The sequence below is a fragment of the Anopheles funestus genome, chromosome 2RL, assembly GCF_943734845.2.
Source record: "Anopheles funestus chromosome 2RL, idAnoFuneDA-416_04, whole genome shotgun sequence".
Classification (NCBI taxonomy): domain Eukaryota; kingdom Metazoa; phylum Arthropoda; class Insecta; order Diptera; family Culicidae; genus Anopheles; species Anopheles funestus.
Genome location: NC_064598.1, coordinates 46,538,073 through 46,559,528, shown reverse-complemented (window position 1 = coordinate 46,559,528; position 21,456 = coordinate 46,538,073). Strand labels below are relative to the sequence as shown.

Here is a 21,456-nt window from a genome sequence, read left to right as displayed (position 1 = left end):
AGATATAGAATGAATCAGCGGGAATGTGCTACGGACTGCAAAAAGTGAATTATTTTTTATAATTACAAATGCATTTAAGGGATGCATTAGTTTTCGCGTTAGTGAAAAGTAATTTTAAAAATTCGTTGTGCCATTGTTCCCTTGCAGCGCAGGTCGTGTTCAACATATTTTCAATCATTTTATGCGCAACTTTGATTACCATGCTATCCGGTAAGTTAATTTACATTCTATATTCTATTATTCTATATATACCATCAAGTCTGAGGAGGAGTGCTTATAATTTTTATTATTTATATTTTTTTCACTCGAATATGCGAACTACAATGAATTGTTTTCAGTTTATCAATTTGCTCATCTTTATTATTACTCACATCATTTATGGGTGGACCGAAATCGTTAGATCACGCATTTAAATATCATCCGGTGCCACGCCAAGGTTCGACAGTGCATCTGGCTCAGTCGATTCGGTTTCCACCTGGCTCGGTGCCTTGCTTTCTAAAAGATATTTTCTTTTCATGTACGTAAATGATGACACTTATTTCCTACTCATTGCATTCTTCTCTCTTTGGTTGATAATTACTTTCTGTTCACAAACGCCCCGTAACTGTTCTGTCTGTCCTTCATTTAGCACAATGCAAACTTCAATGCGTTGAAGGCTAAGTAAATGATAAACTTATATCGAATACAAGTATCATTCCGAATAATAAAACCGCGTGTTTCTGCTACCATGATCAAATGATTTCGCACTAAATAGTCTTTTCTCTTGTTGGCTTAACGACCCTCCAGATAATGCCGGCCATTTTTGGCTTGCTAGTAGATTCATTAATACCACGTAGCCGGATAGTCAGTCTTTGCTACGATCCTGATGGGATTTGATACGCTGTTGGCACCATCCTTTTTTTTGTTACTTCATTAGGATGCAACTGAATGCATACTGCAGTCAGCATGCAACGCAAGCAACAGGAAGAGAGTAGTTTACTTATATGACGCTGCAACCGCATCGTATTCGAACCCTGCTGAAGAAGTTTAGTTTTTTTAGATGTATGTTTACGTTTCTCATCGAACTAGTATAGATCTGATTAATATTATAACTAATTAAATGATACATCAAATCCTACGGCGCTACGGATGAAGGATGATCAATATCGACAAGCATGCTGACCAGTTTCAGTGCTAAAGGATCGAACACGTCATGACCGCGACATCGAAGGGGGGATGTGGATCAAATAGAGCAAAGATCGAATGATATGCACTAACTTCTCAGTGATGTGCTCATGGGGATCAAACGCTACGATGCTGTATCTTTCTGCTATCATTGCCATTTGCTCATTGTACATTTGTTGGTCAAACAAAATACGAATTCGTGGCCAGTTAAAACAATTATGGCATAGTATCGAAACCATCAGTGCGCATCGATTTTGTGCTCGCGATAATGGCATTTAATTGTTGGCTACACCTAAACCAGTGAACAAACACAGTTTCGAATAATTTTCCGCGATTCTTGCATACTGCTGTTACGCTCTTCTTGAATGTTTTATCTTTAAAGCCACTTTGGTTAATAAGTGCAACGGTGCATTTTGCTGATTTAACGACAATTTGATCACCGGTTTGTTTCGATTTGAAAAAGTGACAATTGTCTGTGAATGAAATACAATGAGCGAAAGCGAGAGGTTCGTGAGGTCTATTAGGCTATCTCTTTTGTTTAAGGTTGCATCCATCATAAATAACACCACAGTACGCAACCTAATTTTTCAAAACCAAAACAAGTTGATGTGCAAACAAACACGAAGAATTGCATTTTATTATTAGTCTTTTAACCCATCCCAGAAACAGTTTAACAAAAAGGAGAATTATTCGCAAAGCCAACTGACGTCCTTCCAGAAAACGGATGGCGAATCTGATAACAGCTCCTTTGCTTTCGTGCATTTATAGAATGCCATCGAGATCCAGCATATGTAACGATGCAACATTTGCTCCGTTCACTTCGTGGTGGATACTTCCGGGCCTGCAGCATAATCCACCAATCCGTGATCCTGCTTGATCCTCTAGGAAGTGATATTTTGATTCGGCCATCAGCTGTATAAACGCCACGAGCGTTTTCCACCAGTGATAACCAGTGAAACAGTGAAAGTTCAGTGCAGTATAATTGGCTCACGTTTTGCCTCAATCCGTTATCCTGCTTGATCCGTGTATCAGTTCCTCGAGGAAGTGATATATCGCCTCGATCGTTTCCGGCTATGCAGCGCCACCGTCCTCATAAGTAGAACAACGGTAAGAGTTCGGTGCGGCATATTTGGCTCGGTCATATACATCGGGTAGCTGTTCACGGTCAGGTGATTCATTACACCACTTACTTACAGGTAATATGATGTGCGATAGTAGAAAGAACAGAATTGTAATGGATCATATACCCTAATCACTACATTATGATTTTCAGTTCAGCAACATCCACCTGGCTGCATCGATGAAAAACTCCGGCCAGGAAATGAGAAGGGAGCAGACAATGAGACAACATCCCTGCTAGAGACAGAAGTAGCGGAAAAATCTTATCAACATCGTGTAAGTTCGAATAACGTATGTTGCAGCAGTGAGATAGAACAGTTAGATGAACGGTACGTTGTTTCTCTTACAGGCACATCCTGGATCACAGGATGCTTTTCCGTGCAAACACACGATCACTGGATACTATTCCCTACACTCTGCAGACACGTATGCAGGATCAGCATTCTGGTTATTGGCAACATCATCAACGAAAATCCGAATTAGTGTTAGGGTACGGCAATTGTGCGACAATATCCGAACCGCGGACGATTTCGCGATTAGATTAACTTTAGACGTAAGGTTTTAAAGGTTTACTTAAGAGAAAACCAAGCGTAGGGCGTGCCGTGCAAACATTGGCTCTTGAATTTTTCGAAACTCTTCAGACATGGTCGCAAGTTTCTTTCGGAAGAACACCTCGGAGAAAACCAAGTGTAGAGTGAAGCGAGCCAATATCCGTTTTTAAAATCTATCAAGATCCCAAACCAAAAACCAACGACGAAATCGATTCTTAAGTGTTGCGTGTGTAAAAGATGATTGTGCGGAAGAATCTTTATTACAAAATATCTTCCTGATTGTACGCCCTTAATTACACGATAACACCATACTAAAATGAAACCTGCAATGAATTCTTAGACCGATGGTGGTATGGGATCGAGCACGATACAAAACGCCTAGACAGGATGGTGGTTTGCTCTGGGACACGCTAGCAATTCTAACCACTCTATAACTCGATGTGCACACGTTGAGACTACAAGTTAAACCTTTTAGTGGGATTAAAATGTCCCAGTTTATGTATGCTTTTTGCTGCGCAGATCTAAGCCGATAGTGCGGTTGAACAAAAATAGGATAAAGACGTTGTAGGCGGAATCCTGTGTCCCAGGATAAGCAACCTGACTATGCTGACTATGCTCTGCGAAATTTGGCGTTTTCGAAACGAATGCTGAAGGATACGGTTTTTTAAGGCTCCACATTAGTAGTTCATTGAATTCGCAGTGCTCGTTCTGTAAGCTTACCGTAACAATGATGTATTATAACATGTTGCATCTTATGTACTAGTTTTATTACAATAAATTTGTAAGTGTGCGGAGATGCTTGTGTTGGATTTGTTTAAGTTTAAGATGTATATCATATTAGTCCTTATCTAACAACTTGCAGGAAATTTTACTCCTGGTCCCTTGCTCCCTTGGCTGTACGAAAATATTTCTTCATTCGCGTTGCTTATCTCTGCAGATTTTGTATGTTAAGGCTTCACGCGGCGTCGCGTTTCCTGATTGTTCATTTCCGTTAAGCTGCGCGATAATCAATGTTACACTTACGCATGTTCTAGGATCGCTCTTGTAAGCTGTTTGATGGAGGTTGTCGTGTATAAAAATATCATCTAATAATATTATCATATAATAATATCATCAAAAAAGTGGATCATCGCAAAAACAACCATCAACGAACAAAAAATTCAAGAGTGATGATGGCATAATTTTATCTTATGTGAGATAGTGCTTATATCGATTATCATGCAGCTTTACATCAATGATGATTCGTCTTAGGAAAAGAAACACAAACACACATTTCCGTGGAGTAAATGTTGTTTTATTTGTTCGTAACTAGGCTTACTTTTAAGTTTTCATATTGTCCAGTGCGTCGAGACATTCATGCTGCATCGATGCACTAAACATTGACGTCCATTGATCTTACGGCATTTCGGTTATTATTTTACTTTTAATGAGAAAATTCTGTGGTAGTTTTAAGGATCATTGCAATCGTTTTATGCAAACAACTAGAAGCTAAGTTTATAGTTAAGTCAGTGTATAGACCGTTTCTGTAGACATAGAAAGTGTATATTAATTAATATGTTATTGCATAAAATAATAAATAATCAGACATTTAAAAACAATCCTTTGGATTAATTGAACCGTCTGACGGTCTATGATGGGTCGTTCAACGATTTTTCAAGCGCAGTAAAGGTTGGATTATATACCGATACACGTTGAGAACAGTGATCCTTGATTCGGTGTCTTTTGCTATCATCTTTGCTATCACCGACCCTTGCTATCATCTAGTAAATCGAACGTTGTTGCTCTTATCCACTTACAATATAACTACACCTGTTGCGCACACGAAAGTAGCTTTCGGAGCAGCAGCTAGAGACTCGCGTGTACCGTCGCCGACTCTAGCACAATATGAACGCACCAACTGGTTGTTGGAAAATATCGATTTAATTTATCTAAATAATTGAATTTATACCCTAAAAATGCTGACCGTCGTCGGTCACCTAGCAATGCTACTTTAGACCTAAGTTGTCGTTAGTGACAACACCTTCAAGAGCAGTAATATCGAAAAGGATCAAAAAGTCTCATGTTATTTTCGCCAGTTAGTCAATATTATTAATTCTTTTCCCTTTCTCCATTTATGTTTCTTCTTTTCGTTCCGTTTTTTTATTGTAAACTTCCCTCCCTAATCTATATTCCGTTTCTATTCATTAAGTATTTGTTTGTTAGCTTAGGATTAAATTAATTTAATTGTTACGCATAAAGACACAGTGTTGCATGTACCATTGGACCGGTTATAATGCACGGCCTCTTCTTTGGTAAGTACACTTAAACGACCGCACACTTGACCGAAAAAACTGCGCCAAAGCACTAGGAGTGTTCTTTGATGAAAACATAAGCTTTCACGACCAGCTTCACCACATAGCCGCTAAGGATAATCCGTTAATCACACGCGACATAAACGATCCGATCTACGCAAATATGTTGCACTATTCCTTCGTTCTGCCCCGTGGCGGATTTACACTTTTCGGGACCCTAAGTGGGAAAATAAATGTAGCCTCTACCGCCGCTTAGTCCGCGTACCGTTAAATCCGCCACTGGTTCTAATCTTTCTGGAGTCGATACAAGAAAGCTTTACTATTTTTGCAGCGTGTTCCTGAAGCGTACAGGTTGCGTATGATGGACGCTGCGACGGCAGCTTGCCTATCGCATCGACCCGTTGGTTCTACTCTATGGATTCAACAATTACGTCATACCAATTTTCCGCTTCCGTTCCGCGTTCTGAAATTATATTCGGAAAGCATTAGTACTATACTCAAAATGGAATGTTATGCTGTTAGATGCTGTTAAACTCTGTTAAAAATCCTGCTTAATTTTAGTTGTTAGTTCGTTAGTGCGTTACTGAGCTAGCAAGTTGATTTTTTTTTTATTTTTTTTTGTTTTTTACAAGGAGGGGAAACCTTCAAAAGGCACGTGTGACACGTAGTGGGGGATTCACAACTAGAAGAGTTGTGCGACCGCCCTAAAACCTAACTCCTTGAGCCATTTAGCAGAAGCGGGGCTGGCGTCAACCCACTAGCGTACGATCCGTTCCTAAAGAGAAAAGAATCAAATATTAGTTTTACAATGAATATATTCTCGAACATAACACTTTCACTTACCGGATGGTGCTAGCTCTCCTGCCGATCGTTCGGAGGCTGCCGGTGATCCGTGGCGGTGTTGCTGCTCAACATGTTTCGCGAGCGAGCACGTCGATCAGGGCCGCGAAGACGTCCGTCTTGTGCTCTTTGCGGAACATGTGCTCCGCAAAGTAGCCCTCCAACGAACCATGGATATTGGTGCCCTTTTGGCGGAGAAAATGCTTCAGCCACCGCCACACATTCTCGATCCGTTGCGTGTGTACATCACCCTGCAACGGGTCGACGAAATTGCGTGAGTGGTTAACTGTCGCATGCTCGTACCCAAGGGCACCAAGCCCATTGTAGCCCGCCCAGCAGTCCGATAGGATGCGGGTACCGGAGACCACGTGTCGCTGGATTAGCTCGTGGAGTACTTCACGAGTCCTGGTCTGCACACGCTCCAGGAAAATGTCACCAGTTTCCCGGCAAATGCCACCAACCAACCAGTCCTTGTGAGACTCCCGCACTCGCCCAACGTGGTACTTCCGGCGAGCGACTTTCGTCTCGTCGACCTCGACGGTCATCCCTGCTCCGCCGATTTGCCTCGACGTACTGTCGAACACAAAATCGAAAAGGAAACTGCGGAGCAGTTTATACCAGTCGAGGACAGCGCATCGACTCAAGCCGGTCTCCGACATCGCTCGGCTAACTGGCGATTTGGCGGCCCATTCATACATCAGCCGCGTCAGCTGCTTCAAACTTCCTTTCGATTCGTAGAAGATGGAGCCCGTCCGAATACTGCAAGCAGTTGCACATGCCTTCCGGCGGCACAACCACTTGTAGCGGTCGCCACCGGTCATCTTCTTCGGCTTCATGGACCCGCCACATTTCGGGCATAGCTGATCCCGTTTCAGCAGCCCCTTGCGCTGCAGCCACTCAATACTGCGCCACGGATCCTCAAAAAGCAGCGTCAAATCACTTCCGTTCTTTACATCCATAACGGAAATTGAAGCGGGAAAGTATTTAACAAAAAAATCCGAAAACGAAACACAGTGCTACACCAACGGTGTGTTTTTGGATAATGCAGTTTTTATCTGGACTAAGGCTACCCATCCTCGTCCCCCCCTTTTTTTCTCTGTCCCTCTCTCTCTCTCTCTCTCTTCCTTGTGACATGCTTTTTCGCGCCTTTTGCAAATAATCCTGACCCATATTATCGTACAAGTCATATGGATTTAGTGACCATGCTTGTATTTGAATCATGCATTTCTATTAGCACACTTGTACCTAGATGTGCAGCAGCAAACGTTCACATGAGAACGACCTAGCTAAATATTTAAAAAACGTTGAACTTTAATTAAATGGTCGTTATTTTCTTGGAAATAAACCAAAGTGTTCAACACCCGTAAATTTTGCTATCGTACTCGCTCTTTCTTCCCTGTAGCGAAACAGCACTACTGCACTGAACAGTTAAATGTCTCTTTAAAAATGGTTGCACATTTTCCAGCGAATCCTTCCTTTTGGAAAGTCGCTAGCTTTGTCAGAAAAGATGTTTTGTTACTCGGAGTTGGTGCGACCGAACCGATTTCATCGTGTTGGCATCGACCGACGTCAGTTACGTACGTTTTTACGTTCTTAATCTGGCGTCAAATCATGTGGTCAGCGCAATTTGCTGTAGTCTAAAGCCATAGTGAACGTGTGAAAATAAGAAAACTTGCAAATAGTGCGTGTACGCTGCGTTTAAGCTTGCAATGAGTTGCATTTGTGTAGTGCAGTGCAATTTCCAATGAGTATTGTGTTTTTGTGAAACGAATATGTTCATAAACATGCGTTTTCCTTGCAATAAACTTGTGTTGTTAGTTTTTTTCGTATACCCCGTGCTTGCTTCGGCAAGCGCATTGAATTTGGGGTTAGGAACAAAACTTTCGGTACATGTTTTGGACAGCACACCCTTACTTTTTACGCATAAAAATGGACGCTATACATCCCTACGTTGTGTAGGACGTAGTGAACGTGTGGGGGAGTAAGAAAACATACAACTAGTGCGTGTACGCAGCGTTTAAGCTTGCAAAAGATTTGCATTTGTGTTGCTTTGCCACTTGCTGCGGTTGCAAGCGCATTTCCTGATTGGCAACGGTGTGTGCTAGCATATTTTCAAGCAAAAAAGATTTACCCGGTCCACTATCTAAAAAAAGAACTGTTGGTCAACGCCTTCGCAAATGGAGCTGGTGTAAGGTGGCAAGAGTAATATCGAGATCCGTGATCCGTCTAGTAGCAAAGTTCCAACATCTGCATGTTGCAGGATACCTTTCAACCGATCACTGTTTCGGGCACGCTACGCGTGCAACGGATCCGATGATTTGTTCCCGGTTCCTATCACGGTTTCTGCTGATGCGCAGTAGATCCGATAGTAGATCGGAACATCGTGGTACAGCAACGCTCTGGCAAAGTTGTCGTGTGCCACCAGCTGGAAGAACCGTGCGAACATGATATGATTACCGCGGATTAACAAACACGCAACGGATTCATGTGCGCAGAAAAAAGAACGTTCTGCTGATTTTGCAAGATGGATGGGAAGTGTAATGGAACTGCTGCTGAATGTCATTGTCGCCTACCGCCAGGGCATGATTCTCGACGTTGCCGTTACAATTGTACTTGTGCGTGAACCATGGATTGTAGGGCACTACGCATCGGTTGTGCAGGTTGATCACACTTGGCCCATCGCTACGGCGACGTTACTGTGGATAGCCATTATGCGTGCTGCGTGTCTGATCGGAGAATGGCTCCGGGAATCCCTTCGTGCATCTACCATCCTTCATGCAGGTGCGGCAGGATTGGCTGACCCACATGGTCCATGTTTCATGCATGGTAACCGTATGGTACAGTTGCTCACACGTTACCGGATCGGATAGGGAAGCTTGGCCGACACAAAGTGATCATAGCTCTCGTGAGAATAATCAGTAGGTGAGCATGGGCAAGACCACGTTTCAGAAACTTGATCACTCGTGATCAACGTGAATCCGCGCTACCTCGATGCCGAATGCTCTCATGGTAAGGTGATGCAGGACAGCTTCAACCGAAAAACACACCCGGTAATATTGTGTCGATTCGGGGTCCCCTGATAGTAGGCTTCATGTTATTTCAGGTCGCTTCGGATTACACGTGACAGCGATCAAAAGGTCCGGTTTGCCCAACACTCGAACGATGGCTATTGTGTCTTGATACTGCGACCGCATGTATCGATTGTCCGAGGGTAACATGCGTGTCCGTACGCGAGAGGTTCGATGATGAGTCAATGGTACGACGGGCAGTAGGAAAAGATGTTTCTTACAGCACATGGGCTTCCATACGCAAATTGGCCAAATTGTTCGGTTGAAGATGCGCAATGGTTCCATCAGCGCCAGCAAGATCCATGAAACCCGCGTACGCCTCGGTGTGAATTGCTGCCTGGTGTCGCAAATATTTTACACGCTGTATGTCCATTTTGCTTTGCCTGGTCCATGTGCCCGGTGATCTAAATTTGTCTTTTTCTGGCTAACAACCGGTGCAATGTGCGCAACGTGTTTTTTGGTTGGCAAATAAAGCACCAAGTTTTAAAAAAATCGCCGTTCCATTCCGCGTCAATTTCCGTAACAATTAAGTATGAATAAGATTAAATGGCCATCCGACGGTTTAAGCATATCCTGACTCGGAAAAAGACGCATTATCACCACAGTGTTCACAATGATTACGAAAAATGGTCGCGATCGATCCCTACGTTTTGCTTTTGTGGATTTCTTTCCAACCGGTGAAATTTGCAGACAATTTAAGGTACAATTTGTTAATGTAAAAGGGCACCAATATCCATGGTTCGTTGGAGGGCTACTTTGCGGAGCACATGTTCCGCAAAGAGCACAAGACGGACGTCTTCGCGGCCCTGATCGACGTGCTCGCTCGCGAAACATGTTGAGCAGCAACACCGCCACGGATCACCGGCAGCCTCCGAACGATCGGCAGGAGAGCTAGCACCATCCGGTAAGTGAAAGTGTTATGTTCGAGAATATATTCATTGTAAAACTAATATTTGATTCTTTTCTCTTTAGGAACGGATCGTACGCTAGTGGGTTGACGCCAGCCCCGCTTCTGCTAAATGGCTCAAGGAGTTAGGTTTTAGGGCGGTCGCACAACTCTTCTAGTTGTGAATCCCCCACTACGTGTCACACGTGCCTTTTGAAGGTTTCCCCTCCTTGTAAAAAACAAAAAAAAATAAAAAAAAAATCAACTTGCTAGCTCAGTAACGCACTAACGAACTAACAACTAAAATTAAGCAGGATTTTTAACAGAGTTTAACAGCATCTAACAGCATAACATTCCATTTTGAGTATAGTACTAATGCTTTCCGAATATAATTTCAGAACGCGGAACGGAAGCGGAAAATTGGTATGACGTAATTGTTGAATCCATAGAGTAGAACCAACGGGTCGATGCGATAGGCAAGCTGCCGTCGCAGCGTCCATCATACGCAACCTGTACGCTTCAGGAACACGCTGCAAAAATAGTAAAGCTTTCTTGTATCGACTCCAGAAAGATTAGAACCAGTGGCGGATTTAACGGTACGCGGACTAAGCGGCGGTAGAGGCTACATTTATTTTCCCACTTAGGGTCCCGAAAAGTGTAAATCCGCCACGGGGCAGAACGAAGGAATAGTGCAACATATTTGCGTAGATCGGATCGTTTATGTCGCGTGTGATTAACGGATTATCCTTAGCGGCTATGTGGTGAAGCTGGTCGTGAAAGCTTATGTTTTCATCAAAGAACACTCCTAGTGCTTTGGCGCAGTTTTTTCGGTCAAGTGTGCGGTCGTTTAAGTGTACTTACCAAAGAAGAGGCCGTGCATTATAACCGGTCCAATGGTACATGCAACACTGTGTCTTTATGCGTAACAATTAAATTAATTTAATCCTAAGCTAACAAACAAATACTTAATGAATAGAAACGGAATATAGATTAGGGAGGGAAGTTTACAATAAAAAAACGGAACGAAAAGAAGAAACATAAATGGAGAAAGGGAAAAGAATTAATAATATTGACTAACTGGCGAAAATAACATGAGACTTTTTGATCCTTTTCGATATTACTGCTCTTGAAGGTGTTGTCACTAACGACAACTTAGGTCTAAAGTAGCATTGCTAGGTGACCGACGACGGTCAGCATTTTTAGGGTATAAATTCAATTATTTAGATAAATTAAATCGATATTTTCCAACAACCAGTTGGTGCGTTCATATTGTGCTAGAGTCGGCGACGGTACACGCGAGTCTCTAGCTGCTGCTCCGAAAGCTACTTTCGTGTGCGCAACAGGTGTAGTTATATTGTAAGTGGATAAGAGCAACAACGTTCGATTTACTAGATGATAGCAAGGGTCGGTGATAGCAAAGATGATAGCAAAAGACACCGAATCAAGGATCACTGTTCTCAACGTGTATCGGTATATAATCCAACCTTTACTGCGCTTGAAAAATCGTTGAACGACCCATCATAGACCGTCAGACGGTTCAATTAATCCAAAGGATTGTTTTTAAATGTCTGATTATTTATTATTTTATGCAATAACATATTAATTAATATACACTTTCTATGTCTACAGAAACGGTCTATACACTGACTTAACTATAAACTTAGCTTCTAGTTGTTTGCATAAAACGATTGCAATGATCCTTAAAACTACCACAGAATTTTCTCATTAAAAGTAAAATAATAACCGAAATGCCGTAAGATCAATGGACGTCAATGTTTAGTGCATCGATGCAGCATGAATGTCTCGACGCACTGGACAATATGAAAACTTAAAAGTAAGCCTAGTTACGAACAAATAAAACAACATTTACTCCACGGAAATGTGTGTTTGTGTTTCTTTTCCTAAGACGAATCATCATTGATGTAAAGCTGCATGATAATCGATATAAGCACTATCTCACATAAGATAAAATTATGCCATCATCACTCTTGAATTTTTTGTTCGTTGATGGTTGTTTTTGCGATGATCCACTTTTTTGATGATATTATTATATGATAATATTATTAGATGATATTTTTATACACGACAACCTCCATCAAACAGCTTACAAGAGCGATCCTAGAACATGCGTAAGTGTAACATTGATTATCGCGCAGCTTAACGGAAATGAACAATCAGGAAACGCGACGCCGCGTGAAGCCTTAACATACAAAATCTGCAGAGATAAGCAACGCGAATGAAGAAATATTTTCGTACAGCCAAGGGAGCAAGGGACCAGGAGTAAAATTTCCTGCAAGTTGTTAGATAAGGACTAATATGATATACATCTTAAACTTAAACAAATCCAACACAAGCATCTCCGCACACTTACAAATTTATTGTAATAAAACTAGTACATAAGATGCAACATGTTATAATACATCATTGTTACGGTAAGCTTACAGAACGAGCACTGCGAATTCAATGAACTACTAATGTGGAGCCTTAAAAAACCGTATCCTTCAGCATTCGTTTCGAAAACGCCAAATTTCGCAGAGCATAGTCAGCATAGTCAGGTTGCTTATCCTGGGACACAGGATTCCGCCTACAACGTCTTTATCCTATTTTTGTTCAACCGCACTATCGGCTTAGATCTGCGCAGCAAAAAGCATACATAAACTGGGACATTTTAATCCCACTAAAAGGTTTAACTTGTAGTCTCAACGTGTGCACATCGAGTTATAGAGTGGTTAGAATTGCTAGCGTGTCCCAGAGCAAACCACCATCCTGTCTAGGCGTTTTGTATCGTGCTCGATCCCATACCACCATCGGTCTAAGAATTCATTGCAGGTTTCATTTTAGTATGGTGTTATCGTGTAATTAAGGGCGTACAATCAGGAAGATATTTTGTAATAAAGATTCTTCCGCACAATCATCTTTTACACACGCAACACTTAAGAATCGATTTCGTCGTTGGTTTTTGGTTTGGGATCTTGATAGATTTTAAAAACGGATATTGGCTCGCTTCACTCTACACTTGGTTTTCTCCGAGGTGTTCTTCCGAAAGAAACTTGCGACCATGTCTGAAGAGTTTCGAAAAATTCAAGAGCCAATGTTTGCACGGCACGCCCTACGCTTGGTTTTCTCTTAAGTAAACCTTTAAAACCTTACGTCTAAAGTTAATCTAATCGCGAAATCGTCCGCGGTTCGGATATTGTCGCACAATTGCCGTACCCTAACACTAATTCGGATTTTCGTTGATGATGTTGCCAATAACCAGAATGCTGATCCTGCATACGTGTCTGCAGAGTGTAGGGAATAGTATCCAGTGATCGTGTGTTTGCACGGAAAAGCATCCTGTGATCCAGGATGTGCCTGTAAGAGAAACAACGTACCGTTCATCTAACTGTTCTATCTCACTGCTGCAACATACGTTATTCGAACTTACACGATGTTGATAAGATTTTTCCGCTACTTCTGTCTCTAGCAGGGATGTTGTCTCATTGTCTGCTCCCTTCTCATTTCCTGGCCGGAGTTTTTCATCGATGCAGCCAGGTGGATGTTGCTGAACTGAAAATCATAATGTAGTGATTAGGGTATATGATCCATTACAATTCTGTTCTTTCTACTATCGCACATCATATTACCTGTAAGTAAGTGGTGTAATGAATCACCTGACCGTGAACAGCTACCCGATGTATATGACCGAGCCAAATATGCCGCACCGAACTCTTACCGTTGTTCTACTTATGAGGACGGTGGCGCTGCATAGCCGGAAACGATGGAGGCGATATATCACTTCCTCGAGGAACTGATACACGGATCAAGCAGGATAACGGATTGAGGCAAAACGTGAGCCAATTATACTGCACTGAACTTTCACTGTTTCACTGGTTATCACTGGTGGAAAACGCTCGTGGCGTTTATACAGCTGATGGCCGAATCAAAATATCACTTCCTAGAGGATCAAGCAGGATCACGGATTGGTGGATTATGCTGCAGGCCCGGAAGTATCCACCACGAAGTGAACGGAGCAAATGTTGCATCGTTACATATGCTGGATCTCGATGGCATTCTATAAATGCACGAAAGCAAAGGAGCTGTTATCAGATTCGCCATCCGTTTTCTGGAAGGACGTCAGTTGGCTTTGCGAATAATTCTCCTTTTTGTTAAACTGTTTCTGGGATGGGTTAAAAGACTAATAATAAAATGCAATTCTTCGTGTTTGTTTGCACATCAACTTGTTTTGGTTTTGAAAAATTAGGTTGCGTACTGTGGTGTTATTTATGATGGATGCAACCTTAAACAAAAGAGATAGCCTAATAGACCTCACGAACCTCTCGCTTTCGCTCATTGTATTTCATTCACAGACAATTGTCACTTTTTCAAATCGAAACAAACCGGTGATCAAATTGTCGTTAAATCAGCAAAATGCACCGTTGCACTTATTAACCAAAGTGGCTTTAAAGATAAAACATTCAAGAAGAGCGTAACAGCAGTATGCAAGAATCGCGGAAAATTATTCGAAACTGTGTTTGTTCACTGGTTTAGGTGTAGCCAACAATTAAATGCCATTATCGCGAGCACAAAATCGATGCGCACTGATGGTTTCGATACTATGCCATAATTGTTTTAACTGGCCACGAATTCGTATTTTGTTTGACCAACAAATGTACAATGAGCAAATGGCAATGATAGCAGAAAGATACAGCATCGTAGCGTTTGATCCCCATGAGCACATCACTGAGAAGTTAGTGCATATCATTCGATCTTTGCTCTATTTGATCCACATCCCCCCTTCGATGTCGCGGTCATGACGTGTTCGATCCTTTAGCACTGAAACTGGTCAGCATGCTTGTCGATATTGATCATCCTTCATCCGTAGCGCCGTAGGATTTGATGTATCATTTAATTAGTTATAATATTAATCAGATCTATACTAGTTCGATGAGAAACGTAAACATACATCTAAAAAAACTAAACTTCTTCAGCAGGGTTCGAATACGATGCGGTTGCAGCGTCATATAAGTAAACTACTCTCTTCCTGTTGCTTGCGTTGCATGCTGACTGCAGTATGCATTCAGTTGCATCCTAATGAAGTAACAAAAAAAAGGATGGTGCCAACAGCGTATCAAATCCCATCAGGATCGTAGCAAAGACTGACTATCCGGCTACGTGGTATTAATGAATCTACTAGCAAGCCAAAAATGGCCGGCATTATCTGGAGGGTCGTTAAGCCAACAAGAGAAAAGACTATTTAGTGCGAAATCATTTGATCATGGTAGCAGAAACACGCGGTTTTATTATTCGGAATGATACTTGTATTCGATATAAGTTTATCATTTACTTAGCCTTCAACGCATTGAAGTTTGCATTGTGCTAAATGAAGGACAGACAGAACAGTTACGGGGCGTTTGTGAACAGAAAGTAATTATCAACCAAAGAGAGAAGAATGCAATGAGTAGGAAATAAGTGTCATCATTTACGTACATGAAAAGAAAATATCTTTTAGAAAGCAAGGCACCGAGCCAGGTGGAAACCGAATCGACTGAGCCAGATGCACTGTCGAACCTTGGCGTGGCACCGGATGATATTTAAATGCGTGATCTAACGATTTCGGTCCACCCATAAATGATGTGAGTAATAATAAAGATGAGCAAATTGATAAACTGAAAACAATTCATTGTAGTTCGCATATTCGAGTGAAAAAAATATAAATAATAAAAATTATAAGCACTCCTCCTCAGACTTGATGGTATATATAGAATAATAGAATATAGAATGTAAATTAACTTACCGGATAGCATGGTAATCAAAGTTGCGCATAAAATGATTGAAAATATGTTGAACACGACCTGCGCTGCAAGGGAACAATGGCACAACGAATTTTTAAAATTACTTTTCACTAACGCGAAAACTAATGCATCCCTTAAATGCATTTGTAATTATAAAAAATAATTCACTTTTTGCAGTCCGTAGCACATTCCCGCTGATTCATTCTATATCTAGTAGTCGAGAATAAACGAACACAAAAGAAAGCGGCACATGCGCAACGTGAAATATCGTTTATTAGCATTTGCTAAACTGAACCTGCGGACCCGATCGCTTGTCCGTTACATGCATTTTGAACGACAATAATAAACAAAGTACGCAACCATCACCATTACGGATGCGCACCACGGTGCAAAACCACGGAACCACCCTGTACGTCAAAAATGAGTGCCGTGAGTGGGGGGGGTCGTGTTTCAGACTTTAGCCTACATTTTTAGAGGTTGCTCATTCTAAATTCGGTGTTTTGTTCATTTCTCAAAGCTTAAAAAACCGGTTTTTTTAGAGCAATACTAAAACGAAGAAACGTTCTGCCCCTCAATACGTTTATCTATAGACAGATAGTGAGAATTCCGACATTGGAAAAAATAGATTTTGCTTCTCGTATTTTGCCTACATTTCTTCTAACTGAAAAATGTCTGCAGATATTGAACCACTCACTACCACTCACGACCACTGACCCCGGCAGTTTCACTTTATCTTGATAGTATATTCCTGCACAGGCAAGAACATTTCACACTATGGGATCTACTGGAACTTGCATGCTCGTCACGATTTCTATGTGTAGTTACCTCTCCACCACAATTGCACAAAACCTCCGTTCCGTGGAGTTAGGGATGCGCTAACCACACTTACGGAATTCTTATTGGTACCTTATATTGAAAGTTTTCCATTCATAAATACGTACACACACACACATTCAGCGATTACACGATCGTGTATGATATACAACAGAAAAAGCGAAAGTACAACCGCTTCGTGAGGTCGCACTGCTAAGGAGAAACTGAAACGCTTCGTCCGAAAGATGCGAGCATTTATAGCACCGGGTGTAGTTCGCGCTACTGCCCTCTAGTACTTGTGTTGTTCTTTTCTCCTTTTTCTCTTGGGCCCGACTCAGTGTAGGGATTGTCGGAGCGCAGTTATTTGTTTGGGACGGTTTTGCTCTCCGTTACCGGGAACACCGGTTGACTCGTTTGCGCTCTCCGAAAGTTCTGTGGCAACTGAGATTCTGATTCTCATTCGAACTAATTTGTACGGCTTGGATGGTATCACAAACGATCCTCAATCTCAACATCTTTCTGGTATAGCGATCTGGCGAAAATGACCTTCAAAGCTCTTTTTAGCAATCAATTTAGCAAACAAAATTCGGAAATCCTGTTCTAGTCAAACGTGTTTGAACATGTGTTATTTTTTGTGTTAAGTAAAGCAGTATTGAAAAACATATAAAATGATCTTTGAGTTCATCCATTATGTAAACAAATCGTGAAATGACAAAAGACCAAATAAGTAGAAAGAATACGCAAGCTGGACTGTGGTTACAAGTTAGGCCATTATTCTCCTGTAATATAAAAGTTTATTTTCTTTAATTGCTAATCGGACTTCTGATTAAACATTTCACTTTACTTTACACTTTAAATTTCCTTTCTACTGTTGGAGTCATCGAGGCCTTACCTTGGGTAGGGGCACTCTCGATGCTCTTGAAATAATAACACAAATAATTGTTCTGGAAGCCCAGTTGTGAAACTGATCATTGACAACTGTCAGTTCACGATCGATCACTGGCAACTGACCGCGTTCTAACGGGTTTGGTTTATTTTATACTGTAACTTGTAACTGTGTACATGGTTTTTACATAAGTGCTTATGTATCGAATGTTTCCTATTTCTGAGTTTCTATTTGCTTGTAATAATTACTGATGCATTTTATAATTTTCGGCTGATAAGCATTAGCAATTAAATCATGCGTCGAGTGGTTCTTACTCTTTGGGAAAGATATATTCAAGGTTCTTTAGGCTTTCGAAAGGACTTCATAAACATGTAGCTTAAAGTTCAACCTATCATCAAGTATTACCCCAAGGTCGCGAATAGATAAAAGATGAACCAGTGAGTCATTAGAGAGAGAGAGAGAGAGAGAGAGAGAGAGAGAGAGAGAGAGAGAGAGTAATTATAAGGAATAGGGTTACGAGAATGAGTGAAAGAAATAATAGAACATTTATTGGGACATAATGAAAGAAAATTCGACGAAAACCTTTAAGAAAAGGAATTAAGATACTGCTGGAGCAGATAGCAATCATCTAAGGAAGAGATAGTATAAAAGATTTTGATATTATAAGCATAAAGGAGATAACCATCCGGAGGCAAAACATTAGAATCATCATTTACAAACAAAGCGACAGGAGGGGACTGAGTACATTACCTTGAGGAACACCAGAAGAACAGTTAAAATATCTAGCTACAAAAGTACCAGCTTTTACGCTACATTGACGATCCTTTAGGTAGGAAGATAACCAGACAATTATGGCCTTGACAAAGCCCAGCTTGGATAGTTTAGCTAACAAAAGTTCATGTGAAAGACTATCAAATGCTGCACGGAAATCGGTATATATGGTACTTGTAACATAGCTTCAAAATTCCGGAAAATCTTGGCTACAAAACACATAAGACTATTGGAAGTAGAACGGTCCGGCATAAATCCATGTTGTTTAACGCTGATGAAAGAACTAGCGCAAAAAAGGAGGGTAAAGGGTAAACAGATAGTTCAAGAGTTTTTGCCGAAGCACACGTTTTTGTTATTCCACGGTAATTTGGTATAGACAATCGACAACCTCTTTCATGTATTGGAAAAAGCCAACAGGATTTCCAGGGAGTAGGAAAAGTTCCAGTCCAGAGAGACAAATTAAAAAGTCTTGGTAGGACTGGAGCAAGCGAATCTCGACAATTTTTCAGAACAGACGCAAGAATGTCATCAGGACCTGGAGAATAGGAAAGTTTAAGTTTATCTAATGCACTCTCAATCATTTCACTGCTAATTTCAAGTTTAACTAGATCAATAGCGTTATTTGGTGTAAATGAAAGAGTCTAAAAGATTCAGGTCACGGATAGGGTCAGCAAACATACCAGAAAAATGATCTGCAAACAATTCACAGACATCAGTGTTAGTAGTAGCTGAGCGTGAATTAAAAGACATTTAATTGGGCAGTATATTAGAGGTTCTACGAGATTTAACGAGCTGAATGGATTGCTGTACCGAAACAAAACAAACACTTTTGGTAAATGATTCGCAATTATTGTATTTTTTTAATCGATTTTCGATAGCTAAACGAATAAATTATGGATTAATTGCATTTTGACAACAATTTTCATCAAACGGCTAAAAAATAGACAAAATGTTAACAAACAACAAACAAACATCCAAGCAGCTGTCAAATTCGAACGTAGTGGCACACGGTTCGACCGTAGTGGCACGCTTTCGAAAGTGCTGGCACGCGATTGGAAGCAGACGGCATGCGGTTCAAGGCAGATGGCACGATATTCGAACGTAGCTGGAAATAGGTGTAACATATTAACTGCAAATCAAATGGAGGTGATGGCGAGAAATAAAAACCTCAATAGGAAATGGTACAATTGGCTCAAGTTTCGACCAAATAGAACACAAATTTTGCAAAGTGCACCTAAGAATATTAACATTTAGCTTTAGAAAAGAAAATTCCACTCATAACACATTAAACACTAACATTTATCAATGAAAAGAGTTGTGCCTATTATCCGTGATATTCGCTTATCCGGCAAGTGCTGAGTCCTGATGAACACGGATAACCGGCGTTCCACTGTATTTGGTTGAGGAACTAGATTGTTTGCTAACTTTGAGTTAGACACTAAGTTTGCATATACGTATCTTGAATTTGATTTAAACTAAACTAAACTACTAAACTACGAAACTAATATTATAACTAACTATCTAAACCTAACACTAACTAATACTAATACTAACTAAATCTTTTTAATTTTTAATAGTGTTTAAAGAGTTTAAACATCTGGATTTTAATTGTGTCTTGATTGTTTCAATCATTTTGTTTAGAGACTCAACACTAGCTTTTTCATACATATTGACGCACCTTGTATATCTACTGACGTTCAAAATCATGCGCAACACCTTGTTAAGCATGACCTGAACGTTTGATCTGTGAGTTTGTGCACAAGACCCCCACACGGATACATCATACGTAGCCATTGGTATAAAGATTTGTTTGAATACTGCCAGTCTATTCTGGAATGAAAGCTTGGACTTACGATTTATCAAAGGATGCAGGCTCTTAATGAGCATGTGACCTTTATTCAAGATGCTCTGCACATGTTCACGAAAGAGCATCTTGCAATCAAACAGTAGGCCCAAGTATTTTGTGGACCACTCGATAGAACTTCCCTCCACACTAACTCTACTCCTATGAGAGGGTTCCAACAGTTTTATTTTATACCGATGGTAAAAAACCATCGCTTGTGTTTTGCGAGCATTAATTTTAATTTTCCAGTTCAGATCCAGATGCATACTTGACAAAAGCATCAAGGCCGAGCTGGGCCCTACTTGTTAACTCAACCATGTTCCTGCCCTTAACTGCGATGGTCGTGTCAGGGCAGGGCAGGGCAGGTTTGATAAATCCGATGTCTATAGCACACACAATAAAGGTCCTAACAGACTATCTTGTGGTACACCTGCTGGTATGGGTAAGGGATCAGTCATTACAGAGCCCAACGCTACCCTGAATGTTCTATCACCCAAGTAACTAGAAACAATCCTCACTAGGTGCATAGGAAGTCCGAAACCAACTAGTTTGTGTATTAGTTAACCGTGAGAAAAGGTTGTCAAAAGCCTTTTCTATGTCAAGAAAGGCAACAGGGGTGGATTTCAATGCTGTTTTGTTGTTTTTTATGGTTCCCTTAAACCTGAGCAACTGATGTGTAGTTGAATGACCCGGTCGGAAGCTAAATTGTGCCGAAGGAATGAGGTCCAACTCAGAGGCCCAGTCCTGAAGACGATCAAGAACACAGTACAAGAACAGCTTACCCAATGCAGAAAGTGAACTGATAGGACGGTAGCTCTCAGGGCAGGTAGGATCCTTCCCGGGTTTGAGGATGAGTACCACTTTAGCACTTTTCCATGCACTAGGAAAGGTAGCCAAGTTTTAAACATTTATCAAAAATGTTTGTCAACAAGGTGAGTGCCTTCACCTGTAACCTCTGAAGGAGATTGTTAAATAATCCATCCAATCCAGTAGCTTTCATGTTCCTCATCCGCTTCAGTGTGCATCGAACGTTGTTTATGGTCACTCGATCTTGTCGAGGCCTAGAAAAGGTAGCCTCTCTGGCTTGAGACAAGCTATTTGCAACGTCGCCTTGAGAGAGCTAACAATTTTAGCACCCAGTAGATGAGCGCATGCAAATTGTGCAGCAAGGGCATTTCATTTTTCTTTAACGGTGACCAAGGTATTTTTCATAACAGATGAAGGAGGTATAGGTTTGGGCGTCTGCTTAAAAATCTTGGCCACATTCCAAAAAGACGGAGACCGAACATCCAGTCGTTAAACTACACGTCCAAAGTTTTCATATATCAGCAACCCAAAAGGAGATTACTCTCGCTAAAGTTGCAGCTTGTATTTTAAACTGCCTATCTCCAGTGTTTTGAAATATTCTTCTATATCGATTACGGATGCGTATCAGTTCTAATGTGTGGGA

At 41.1% G+C, this 21,456-nt stretch overlaps 1 protein-coding gene across 12 annotated transcripts in view; it reads right to left on the bottom strand.

Annotated features, from left to right (window-relative positions):
* LOC125765416 (neprilysin-2) overlaps positions 1–21,456 on the bottom strand; it is a 61,399-nt gene that overhangs the window by 24,943 nt on the left and 15,000 nt on the right. Inside the window, exon 8 of one of the 12 annotated variants that reach the window (XR_007418556.1) lies at positions 16,395–16,599. The exons of the other annotated variants lie outside the window; for them this stretch is intronic. The gene's annotated coding sequence lies outside the window, so the exon portion shown is untranslated. Of the gene's footprint in view, positions 1–16,394; positions 16,600–21,456 lie in introns of those variants that run through there. 12 annotated transcript variants of the gene reach the window in all.